The 11,864-nt window shown below is 38.6% G+C and overlaps 1 long non-coding RNA gene across 2 annotated transcripts; it reads right to left on the bottom strand.

Annotated features, from left to right (window-relative positions):
- Nucleotides 1–265: 265 nt before the first annotated feature.
- LOC138114573 (uncharacterized) lies at nucleotides 266–8,801 on the bottom strand. Of its 2 annotated transcripts, XR_011152677.1 has the most exons (4): nucleotides 8,668–8,801; nucleotides 8,464–8,581; nucleotides 2,526–2,654; nucleotides 266–2,423 (listed from the first exon to the last, which is right to left on the bottom strand). It is a non-coding gene; the product is annotated as an uncharacterized lncRNA (long non-coding RNA). The 2 variants fall into 2 exon arrangements; XR_011152676.1 differs by having other exon boundaries at nucleotides 8,464–8,799.
- Nucleotides 8,802–11,864: the final 3,063 nt, after the last annotated feature.

Here is an 11,864-nt window from a genome sequence, read left to right as displayed (position 1 = left end):
AGATAACCTCCTGCTTGTATCCAAGCAGCTGTGTGGATGTCAAATGGAAACACAGAAAGGGAGGCAGCAGCTGGGGCAAAAAGAGAGGTGGAACATGCTAAAGCCATCCATATGGGCACTGGGTTAGCCTGTGAAGCTGGGAACCTAAAGTGTAATAAAAATGAAGACATCAAAGGTCAACTTGTACATCAGGAGATGTTGGCCAAAAATTTGTTTCCCCTAACAAAGCTAAATAGTATCCCCAATAACAATATCATGGCAGGGGTGGATTGTTTCCTTCAAGAAGCTTCAGTTTTAATTAATTTTATATATACATGCACACGTAAATATTTGTGTTTGAGTTGCACATGGACCAAAGAGACATTAAAATAATCAATCAATCAACAAAAATTTAAAAAGAGCTTTCAGATTCTCACCAATAGTCTTAGAGAACCAGAGAATATAGAGGACACCAGGCTTTATGAACAGCCCCTAGGAATACATCTATGCTGTGTGACTGATGCTTTATACTTAGGGCCAAGAATAGTTTAAAAAAAAAAGAAGAAGTGCAAAAATTACACAGGTATTTCCATCACTCTCTAGATTACAACAAATACTCTGTGTTTGCCGAGGCTGTGGAACAGCTATTAGCAGATGCTGACTGTATGATGATGACCACTGTAAGTGGATGCTTATTTAAGGGACATTTTCAGGAAACAGCCTGCTCTTAGGAGCAGTCTATAAGTGCAAATGCACTTTGCAAGATTTTTACATCTTGCTGGCTTGCCTTTTGCCATTTTACAGCAAAGGAAATGTTAATGTGTAATAGAATTAGCATTTAGGAGAAGCCTAGAATACTGTTCTTTATAAAATAGCCTGGCATTATTATTCAAGACAGGTCTTCTTGTCGGCAATTTAAGCCCCCCAAAATTACCCATCATTACACAGAGAGTCCATTTAACATTCTGAAGCTAATCATACAACAACCTACCCTTTCAGAGGAGATACAAAACCTTGCTTGGGTTTTAAGTTCTGATTACAAGATGAGGTTCCAATTGAGAATTTCAGCTATAAACCAAATGACCTTCAATGACCGTAGACTGGAAAACCTGGTGACTAATCTAAATAGATTTCCAGGCAGGGGGAAAAAAACACCACCCAGCTCTTGTTTCTAGTCCTCTGCATTATTAGGAGAATGACAAAGACAAGCAGAATGTGAAAAAAGTCATGACTCCAGTGACCTTCATCTCTTTGTCCCAGAGAGGTCAGGAGTAATCTGCAAAACTTTAACTAGAGTTCAAATTCAGTTTTGCTGTCCTTAGAGGCTGGTAAAATTAAATATTCTGTTCTTGTGCTCTGAAAACAGCCACAGTAATTGGTGATGTTTCCCAGCATTGGCTATGAAGATGTATTGGCATGAGCTGAAATTCAGAGAGAGACAGTATTTTACATGGTATATATGGCAGATATAACCAAATCCTGATTTCAGCTTGTAATGCTGGAAATCACAATCACATTCCTTAAAATGAGATCATAGTAGGATATGAGCGCATACCAGAACATGTAGGACATGACTTTACAGTTTGTCAAGCTTGTCATCCAAAGCAAAACACCTATTGTCAATATCTGGAAAAAATCCCATGAAACAGAAAGGCATCAGGCAAGTTGAAGTCTGGAGGAGAAAGCCAAGCAAAAATAGAAAATATGGTGAGCAACCTAGAATAGAGCTCATAGGGACTTTCTGACCTTGGCCTGGAATGCTTTGTCCCTTTCCTCCTTTTGCATGTCACAAGAAGACTTGTTTATTTATTGAATATCCATCCTGATTAGATCTATAGGAATCACCATGTTGGATCAGACCGCAGGAGTTCATGGTTTCCAGCAACCTACCTTTAGTAAGCAGAAGTTTAGAGAAAGTATAAGGAGCTAAGGAAGGAATAAACATATAGTCTTGGGGAAAAATCTCCTCCTTGCTCTTGATGCTCAGGAATTGCCTTATGCCTTACCATTTAGGAAGAGATAACTTCTCCAGTAGGACTTTTAGAAACCCTGGGTTAATACCTTGGGAGTTTCCTGTTGTCTACATGAATATTTTGTCAGATTTTAAATCCTGCTGAACATCGGACACAAATTATGGCCTCAGGAAGCAATGCAATAGACTAATTTTGAGTGCAGTGAATACACCCATATTATTTTATCATTTGTGTAGTTACCCACTTGTTCTGATTCAAAGGTTTCTATGCAGCACCTTGTGTTTTGCATTCTTCTCTTCAGTCAATCTTCACAATAAGGATCCAAGTGCCTGGCAGTTCTTCATTTCCCATTTGTGAACCTCCTTACTGTGGGCTTTTGGGGGATGGGAAGCCAGCACATGTAAGTATAAAAGTCTGGAATTGATTTTTTTATATACCAGTGTGTACTGCTGTCAACAGGTTTCTTGAATCCTGTAGGAAACATTAAAAATGAAAAGCAAGTTTCAAAATTAAGTAAGGGATCCATTAAATGCTCTCTCCTCCTCCAGAAACTTAAAAAATCATGGCACTTACCTTGAACTCTAAAAGGCTCCTTCCTTCTTATGCATTCAGATATTGAGTTGCATTTCCTGCGTCTTGAAACGTAATGAGAGTGGACACCCTGTGCTGCACAGTAAAATTGCAGCTGTCAATGCAAGACACCTGCAACATCCAGTTTTAGAGCTGTTAAAATGGTGACCAGCATTTCTAAAAAATGTAAAATTTGGGAAGAGTGAGCGATTCTGTTCCAGGATTCTAAATCAATATCTGCATACTCTGCTTCGAGCCCTGCTGATTTCAGTGAGTGCACATGAAGTAAAATGTCATTTATCATGAATAAAGGTGACAAAGCCAATCTTCTGGGTGTGCTCTACTACTGTTAGTGTCTGCACATTCTGAAGACACATTTGGTAACCAGGACTTCCCCAGCAAAAATGTTTTGTGTGTTGGACAATGGGAAACGTATTTCAGCTTTTGCTTGCATGTACCTCTCTTGGGGGAAACAGGGTGAGAACATCTGAAATACTGCAGGGTAAAAGTGTGAAGAGACATCAAAGGACAGGGACAAAATACCTCCCTTTAGCCTTCCAGCTGTCAGTCTACCTTTGCTCTCTGTAGGTGATGAAGGCAATATTGGATCAAAATATATATACATTATATATACATATATATACACACACTCTATATATATAAAAAAAATATATAATATATTATCTTTGTATTGGCCCTATTGGTTCAGAGGTAGCCACTGTGATACAAATATCTGTTCAACACATTTTCCAAAATTATTTTAGGAAAGTGATTGGGTATTAACTAATACATCCTGAAATATAAAGATAATAAGTTCTGTGCAGTGTCATTGCAGTTATAAATACCAATATAGTATAAACTGTAAAAAAAAAAAAAAAAGCTGTTTCATTGACATTTCATACAGTGCCACATGTAAATAAATCACAAGATCTGTAATAAAGAAAATAACAATAACAGTAAGGAAATTAATAAGATTACTTATTACTTAAAATGGCATTTCCTTTGAAATGCCAGAGTGAACTTGTTAAGATCTTACTAAGGAGAGACAGACAGGAATGTTCCTAGGAATGACATCACAAACTTTATCTGTCCTCTTTAGCTTCCTCAATTTAGGAAGAAATTTGTTTTGCATCTACTACTGCAGTCTTTGCCCAATGCATTATCCTATGCTGAAAGTAGGTTTTTGATGAAGTTCAGATATTCACAGAGAAATAAAAGATGCTCATATCCTAATGGTGGCTTTAATTCTCAGGAAGCTAACCATGCACTTATAGTGAAGATCACACTCCAGTACCGTCTAAAAAAAAAAAATGTAGTCTCACCAGATTTAAATATTTAGCAAAAAAATCAGGATTTAATTACATTACATGATTAAATGATTTTAAAACCACTTTAGGACAGGAACTTCAGTTCTGGATAATGGCTAGATCCTAGAGTTTTAGCCTTCTTTTATCTCCAGGCACCACAGAAACAAGAAACCATTACAACAGGACAAAAGATCACCATTACAGTGTTATTAGAAGGGGCAGGAACATCAGGAACATACTGGTGTTCTGTTTTTAAAAACAAATGACCCATTAATTCACAAAAACAACCCCATTACTGCAGTAACAAACTTAGTTTACGCAAATGTCCCTATCAACATTATTCAAGCCCAAACTTGATTTAATTTGGAAAAGGAATGAATAAAGCTTAGGGTAATGGCAACCTCTTAGACCATGCAGACCTTAATAATACATTTAGGAAAGTGTGCTGAGAGAGTGACATGAACATCAGAAGAGAAACCAAGAGAATGAACTGCAGAATAAAGGAGAATTTCTATCTGAAATCGTACCAGAGAAGGCAGAAGGAGCAACACAGGCAGAAGGAGCACGTGCCTAACTATGAGTGAGAGAGAATAATCGCATTGATGACTGTTTCCCTACATAGTTTCAGTTTGTTTCTTTATTCTATTTTTACTGAATCTGATTTCTATTCAGGTTCAATTAATAGTAATGAGCCTAAAATTAATTTGCATTATCATTTACAATGGATGCTTTGATCATGTATGTAGTTGGAACTATAATGCATACATTACCATATTATGCAAATTGCATTTTCAGCATCAGCTACATCTGTAGATCATTCCTTCACGCCACAGTTCTGTGCCTTGTTTCTTTGTGTGCAGCCCTGTAGAGGGAGAATCTCAGGAGGTACTACCAGGGGAAATACTGCTACAGGTGTGCCCTTCTCTTATGTTCTCTCTCTAAACACCCAGCATTGGCATCAAACAGGGAGAACTTTAACACAGGTGGCTTGTTTGTGTCCTTTATGAAATTACTCTCCAGCATTGAGCCCACAAAGGCAACCAAGCACGTACAAAAAGCCCAGGTATTGCCTTTTTTTTTGATCTTAACACAAGTGTCTCTCAAGCAGAACTTGTAACTGCTTGCAGCATAAATCTGATGAGAATCTGACTTGAAAAAGAAAGCTGAGCCAGTACCACAATGTACATAAAGATCTGATTTTTAGGTCAAACTTATGCATTCATGACACTAAATATGCTGGGAGAAATGTTGCACATCAATGGTTAATGGAGCCACTCAACACTCTCTCGGCTGACTACTTTTTGCCACTGGCCAAATTTTGTATTGCAGTGAGCAGGCCCAAAAGTATTAGTAGTTTACATTTTCATATTGCCTTTCATCTTCTGAAATACTCCCTTGCTTTACAAGTTGATACAGAAACCATATAATGATTGTTTAATCTATTACAGTGCTGAAACTTTGTGGTGAAACACAGGAAGGATTTAGCAGCTTAGAATAAGAGAGCTGTTTCGGAGAGGAAATGAAGACTATAGTGTCCACTTGAAACAAAGATGGGAAGAATGTAATTTTTAAGCTTGGCATCTGGCCAGGCCACCAGAGTTAACACACTTTACAGATATAATTACTGCAGTGGGATCTTTAATGAACAAGGCGGTCAGAACTTCGCTTTAACATGTCACCCAAAAATGCACTTGGGTCACACCTTGCATCTTCTCATCATGCTGACTCATGGGCTGACAAGCAGATGAGATCCTCTTCATTCATTTCTCTCTATGAGTTAGAGCCTTAGGTAACTCTCAAAAATGAATCAAACAGCCAAACACTGTCAAAAGAAAATTTTATGCTGCTTCCAATTTCAGGAAAATTTTGCATGAAAACCTGTCCCTCCAGCCAAGCTGAGGATCATATAAGTTTAGATTCTTCCTCCCACAGATAAATTACTTCGGAGTGGCCCTACAGGCTTGATCCTGCCTTCCAAAGAGATGATGGTGAAATTCCTCCTGTGAGGTCACTAGGCCTCCAGAAGATGATTCACTTGGCCATTTTACTGTGCTTAGTCTGTTTGACAGGAGATAAGAGCATTGCCCGAGGAAAGGGAAGGGGATGAGTGGGACTGCCCTTTTTTCTTGCCAGCATGTTTTTTGCTTGCATCATCCTGTCTTTTGAAACCTCTTAGCAAAGCACTGGGTCTATTTGCACTGCTACTTTCCTTCCCAGGATACACTGGGACGTGATGCATACAGTATCTTTCAGGTGAAGGAATTTAGCTTGGTGTTATCTGGTGAATGACAAACGTTTAGTTTTGTCAAAATGACATATTCCTGAGAGTCCTCAGCAAAGTGTTAATCTGATTAAACTCCTAAAAATTGATAGACGTTAAACAGAAGAGCATATTAATATTGTCAACAAAATTCAGGTCTTAGTCACTGAAACGCAAATGTCAGATAGTTGTTGCTCAGTATGCAATTAAAAATGATCTGATCACCCTCCAAGCAGAGAACTGACAAAAACATGGGGTGAGGAAACATTTTTGGTTTGTCCTCCGCATACAGGAAGATGCAGATAAGAGGGGAGAATCATTTTAATTCTGCATAGATAAAAAGATCACTCTTGGCAGAACAGATTAATGTACCTGTCTATACAAGCATAGAGGAAGAATGAATAAGGGAAATAATTACTACTGTGCTGCACATGGGACAATCAAATATGATCTTTGGATTGGCAACTGGACTAATAATAATCACTGTAATAAACCAGGGCCTTTATACATGTGATGTGCAGTATTAGCTAAAAGATATCTGCTTCTTAGCAATAATGAGCTGGATTCTTCATCACTCATCACCTTGTGTAATTATTGCTATGAGTTCAAAATAAATCCATTGTGCTACCAATCAGATTTTTTTTTCCTTTCGTGTTGTGCTTTTCTTGCATGGGCATAATGACTACTCAGAGTGTAGACAATGAAGAACCAGGCTAAATATATTTATTTTCTATATAAGAATAAGGAAAATTTAAGAGATCTAATGGACAAGTGCAATAGCTTGGACAAGATCTGTTATTTAAAATTTAGGTACTTCAATGTTGCCAGAGCCAACCCTGTCGTTAAAGAACTCCAAAGAAGATAGAGAAATTGATAAAAAAAGCAGTCTGGCTTAATACCAAATAATACTTTTTCTTCTCCTCTCATAATGATTTATTAGCAGTTGTGTTAGTAAAAGCATGCACAGCAGTATTGAGTAATATTAAGACAAGTAAACTGCAACCAACTTAGTAAATTAAAACTCAGAACATCTGATCAAGAAGCATCTTAAATCAGATGATTTTTTTTATTGGCCGATTTGGTTTTAGTTGAATTTTTTTCTAAAGTACTGTGGCTCTTCATAGCTGAAGTGAGGATAATCAAGGTAAATTATGAAAATAACCTAGCTATATGGTAAAGGTCAACAGAAAGTCTTGTTAAGGTCTGTTTTTATGAAGATATCCTGTCTGTATTGTCAAAATGGATTAGCATTATAACAAAACGGAGCCTGTCAATTGGAAGAAAAAGAAGTATTAGCACAAAGATACTTGTCACAATTAAAATTAGGTTTTGGTTTGGACTATGAAAGCAAGAAAATATCACAACCTCATTAGCTCATCTCTTAATTTATACTTTTCTACCACAGGTCACAAGAAGGTGCAGAGATGTTTAGTTTTTGTTGTTGTTAGCTTGTGGACAGGAACTTTAGCCTTGAGCACAGCAACCATTAGATTTGTAACTCTATTTCTGTAAGGGGAATTTTCCTGTCTAATTCTTACCACATGAACTACACTAAGCTTTAGAGTTAATGTGGCTTTCATGCACTGGCAGTGAACTGGGAATGGAGGGTGAAGGAGTTGCCCACATGTTTCTGTAACCATCTATTTTCTGGGGTTACTGACTATGTAAATAAAAGTTGCTCTGTGAGTGTGAACGGTCTTGGACTCACTTGTTTGTCTTCCAGCCCAAAACTACAAAGGGAACTTCCTCTCAGGGAAGTAAAAACAAAGATTTAGTTATTTTCCCACAATATTGTGCATGCTGAGCACGCCAATATATGAAAAATGTCTTAGTTAGAGCTGAGTATTTTGAGGGAGCTTCACTGTTATTGTGTCAGTGGCAGTAGAGTAAAGCCAGGGCAGAGACCTCAGTCTTAAAAATCCTTCTAAATGTTCTTGCATGGTCAAGTCCCACTGGCAACTATGCCAAGAGTTACCAATGATGTTCCAAAGAAACTTGATCCAGGAATAAAAAAGAAAACCACTCTTGCATTTCAAAACACTCACAGGACTTGAATTGAACGAAACAAAAGCTGGGAAAGAATGCTCATTTACCCTATGGCCATGCTGTGAAGGACTTTGGTGTCCTCATGTCTGTGAGGGCTTTTACCTTCAGTAATGATTTGAAACCCTGGAAAGACATACCTGTGACTGAAGTGATCTGAGACATAAATCTGACAGGACAAAATATGGCATGCAGTATAACCCTCAATACCCTCTACATAAATTAGAATCTGTCTGAGCCCATTGAAGTTTAAAGCACTTCCCACACATTTTCAGCTCTTGCTGCTTATAAACCACAGCAAATACCAAGTATGGAAGTTTTCTGTACTCACCAGCTGCTTCTCCCTGAGTGGCCACCTGAAATTGTAACAGCGTCAAAAGCATCCTAAATGCATCACCACACTCTGCCAGAAGGCTAACCAAAAAATCAGCTTTTCATCCTGCCTCAGTCTGGGAAGAGGACAGTGCAAACTGTAAGGAGGGTCCCCAAGTTAGTGAGAGGTCTGATCAGTGTGTCAAGCAGGGTTTAACATTACCGAGAACAGTCTCCACAAAAGCACAGCCTCGCTTTTCTGGCCATTTAACCAAAAAAACTGCACAAACACGTAGGTGCCTGATCTGCAAGAGCTAGCACCTTCTGTAATTTTCTGGTGACATAAAACCAGTTAGTAGCAGCTGAAATACATTAGCAGCTTCAGTAATTAGTAGGCATAGCCATATCTTGTCAGTTCTACGGGCCATATCCTCAGCTGGCGTAAATCAATGACACTCCGGGCGCTGGAACTGTATTACTTTACTCACCTTGAAATAGTTATGCATACTAATTACTGCCTTACCCATTACTGCTCTTGTCAATTCAGACACCTGATTTACACCAGGTGAGTTTGTTCCATATATTTAAAAGTTTCTGCACATTCCTTCAAGAATCTGTAGTGTCAAATAAACTTTCCAAATAAGCCAGGCACATGCTTTCCGTTATCTATCAAATCAATGTTCAATGAAGTGACACCCTTGCACATAAATCATGACTGCAATTATTAAATCAAGCTGAGTTTGTATTGTGTTTCTTCCACTGTTGGGTAGAATTAACCACGGGAGAACAGGAGAACAGGCACGTCAGGACTGCTGGGATGGAAGAAGGAGTTAAAAGCCCCACCCAAGCTCTCACAACCTAACCTTTGGAGCATGCAGCTGATAATGCGAAACAGAACATAATGCCCTGGAGGAGATACATCTGGAGGTCAGCTCAGTCAGATACTGTGGAGCTGTTCCAACAAAGCAATCAAATATCTAGCAAAACCTATAAAAAACAAAATCACATCTTTGGTATATAGACATTCAACCTGAGCTGGACGAGGGTAGAGAAGCCTGATTTCATTTTCATACCCCTGTCAGGCAGCCTAAGAGCTGAGTTTTCTCTCCACAAACACAAAGTGAGGTTTTTAACTGCAGCTTATTAAGGCTCAGTTTGTCTAACCCAAGCATAATAAATTTATGTGTCAAGATCGAAGCTGATTGTTCATCAGAGAAAAATGAGACAAGATAATCCACTTTGCTGCAAACGTAATGCTTTAGGAATGTTACAAACTACTGCAAATGTTTAACTCCGTGCCTCATGGGTGGTTATATAACAAAACACCCATTCAGGGGCTGATTCTTATCTCTGGCTTGCATAAGGCCATGTCTAGACAAGGATTTGAAGGTGTGTTGTTTGAAAGTGTTCACAGAGTGGTCTAGTTGGCAGATCAGGAAGCCTCCCCCTTCCTCCCCCCCACTTCCTGTTCTTTCGTGCATGTGGAATGGGTGAAGTGTGGGTCCCTCTCCCTCAATTTTTGGCTCAATTAATTTAGCAGCCGAGGGCGGCAATCTGTCCACCCTGGAGTCAGAATGTGATTTCAGAGGGTTGAGGGAGCCAAGGGTCATCTCTCTGCCCACATCTAAACTAGAGCTTTCAGAAGGTCTAAGGATTTGCACGTCTTCAGCACTATTTCCATATATCCACCTGCATGTCACACAGATGACATACACAGGTATCCCACATAAGTTTGGATGGTACTTTGCCTTTGTGAAGCAGTACTAGAGAGAAAGGATGATTTTCCAGTGATGGTCAACCCTTTGACAGCCTCCCCTTTACAGGAAAATGCTTCCAGTGCTGATTTCATTTTCCATTGTACCTACCCAGGTATAATATTTTTGTTTCTTTATTACCCCATTTCCAATGAACTTGACTCAGCCATCCACTCCTACTCCACATATACCTCATGTTGTTGGGAGAAGTATTCAGTGGAAAAGCAAGAAAATTTACACAAAGGTCTCTATAACGTGAACTAGGCTGCTAAGAATGCATCCCATTCAATTTCTTTTAAAGCATTACATTTAATATACAGTCTATGGTTCCTCCATCTCTGATTTGCCCCCTTTTATATCAGCAGCAGCAGCAGCATTTGACCATGGTGAGAATCCTTATAGAGACATGCCCACCACGTGCCCATCTGTGGCTTGCTCTGTGCAATGTTATTCTCACAAGCAAGTTCTAAGAGCAGCAACATTTTTAACACTCACTTTTTGCAGATTTTCCCTTCTCTTTTTGTTCTTTTTTTTTTTTTCTTTCTACCTAAGTATTTCAAATTTACTTTTGTAGATTATTTTATTTTTACTTTAAGTTTCAAGTGTACCTAAGAGGATTCATGAAAAATAGTTATTTTACTTATGGCTAATACTCTACTCTAGTTTTAAAACTTATAAAGACACATTTCCAGTAGATGAAGGTAAAGAACTGTAGCTGTGTAAATGTACAGTTTTTCTTTTTATAATCACAGTTAATTAATTATGTTTTCACATTTACAAAACAAGAAGTAGGGGGGAAAAAAGAACTGGGTAAAGTTTAAACCACATTCAGAGGGAAATCAGGTAAGAGATCAAACTGCTGATGAGAAATATGAGAAAACCTGCCCTCCTGAAATACATGGGAAGGTAATTATTTTCCAAGTGCCAGGAATTTACCCCTTGTTTCTTATAAATGAAATGCATACAGATATGTAGATACACATGCGTATATGTTTGGTTTTCTTCTGTAATAAAGTAAGAATGGCCAATTGTGACACTTCTCTTTGTAATGGAGTTTTCTATATGCACACAATTTAAATCTGGTTTGATAACCAATGGTTCACAGTATAATTAGGAAGATTGAGACTGTGAGGAAACTTTTAAGAAATGTGGTCTGCAGCCATGTCTGGAACATATCAACTCTCGGTAGAAATATATTTTTAATAAAGAGAAGTGCTTTAGAGGTTTCTCTCCTGATCTAGGCCTAAGTTCAGCAAGCTAAGTTCAATCACACAGCTGACTTCTAGCCTTCCAGTACACAATAGGGTTTTAATGTTTAAAGTTAGGTGTGTGTTTCAGAGTGGTACTGAAAAGGAGGCAGAGTGAAAACATCTTTCATTTAAGATGAAAATTCCTGCTTTAAATTTTCTTCCTTGAACTCTGGCTCCAATTTGTGAATGCAGTGGTGATGTTCAGGTTTCTGTGTGGAGCCCAGCAGGAACGTCAGCAGTTCTGCTTCACTGCCGAGTATCAATAGTGCTCAGAGATCAGAGCTCAGAGCCAGCACTTAGGAGGGGCAACCTTGTCAGTCAGCACTTGACTGCTTTGCTCTGTTCTTGACCAGCCCATGCAATTCACGTCGCCCTCAAGGTAAGATGAGTGGGTGGATCATGGAAGTGTACAAACA

The sequence above is a fragment of the Aphelocoma coerulescens genome, chromosome 1 (assembly GCF_041296385.1).
Source record: "Aphelocoma coerulescens isolate FSJ_1873_10779 chromosome 1, UR_Acoe_1.0, whole genome shotgun sequence".
Lineage (NCBI taxonomy): Eukaryota > Metazoa > Chordata > Aves > Passeriformes > Corvidae > Aphelocoma > Aphelocoma coerulescens.
Note: the sequence above shows the minus strand (reverse complement) of the source record. Positions and strands in the feature narration are given on the sequence as shown.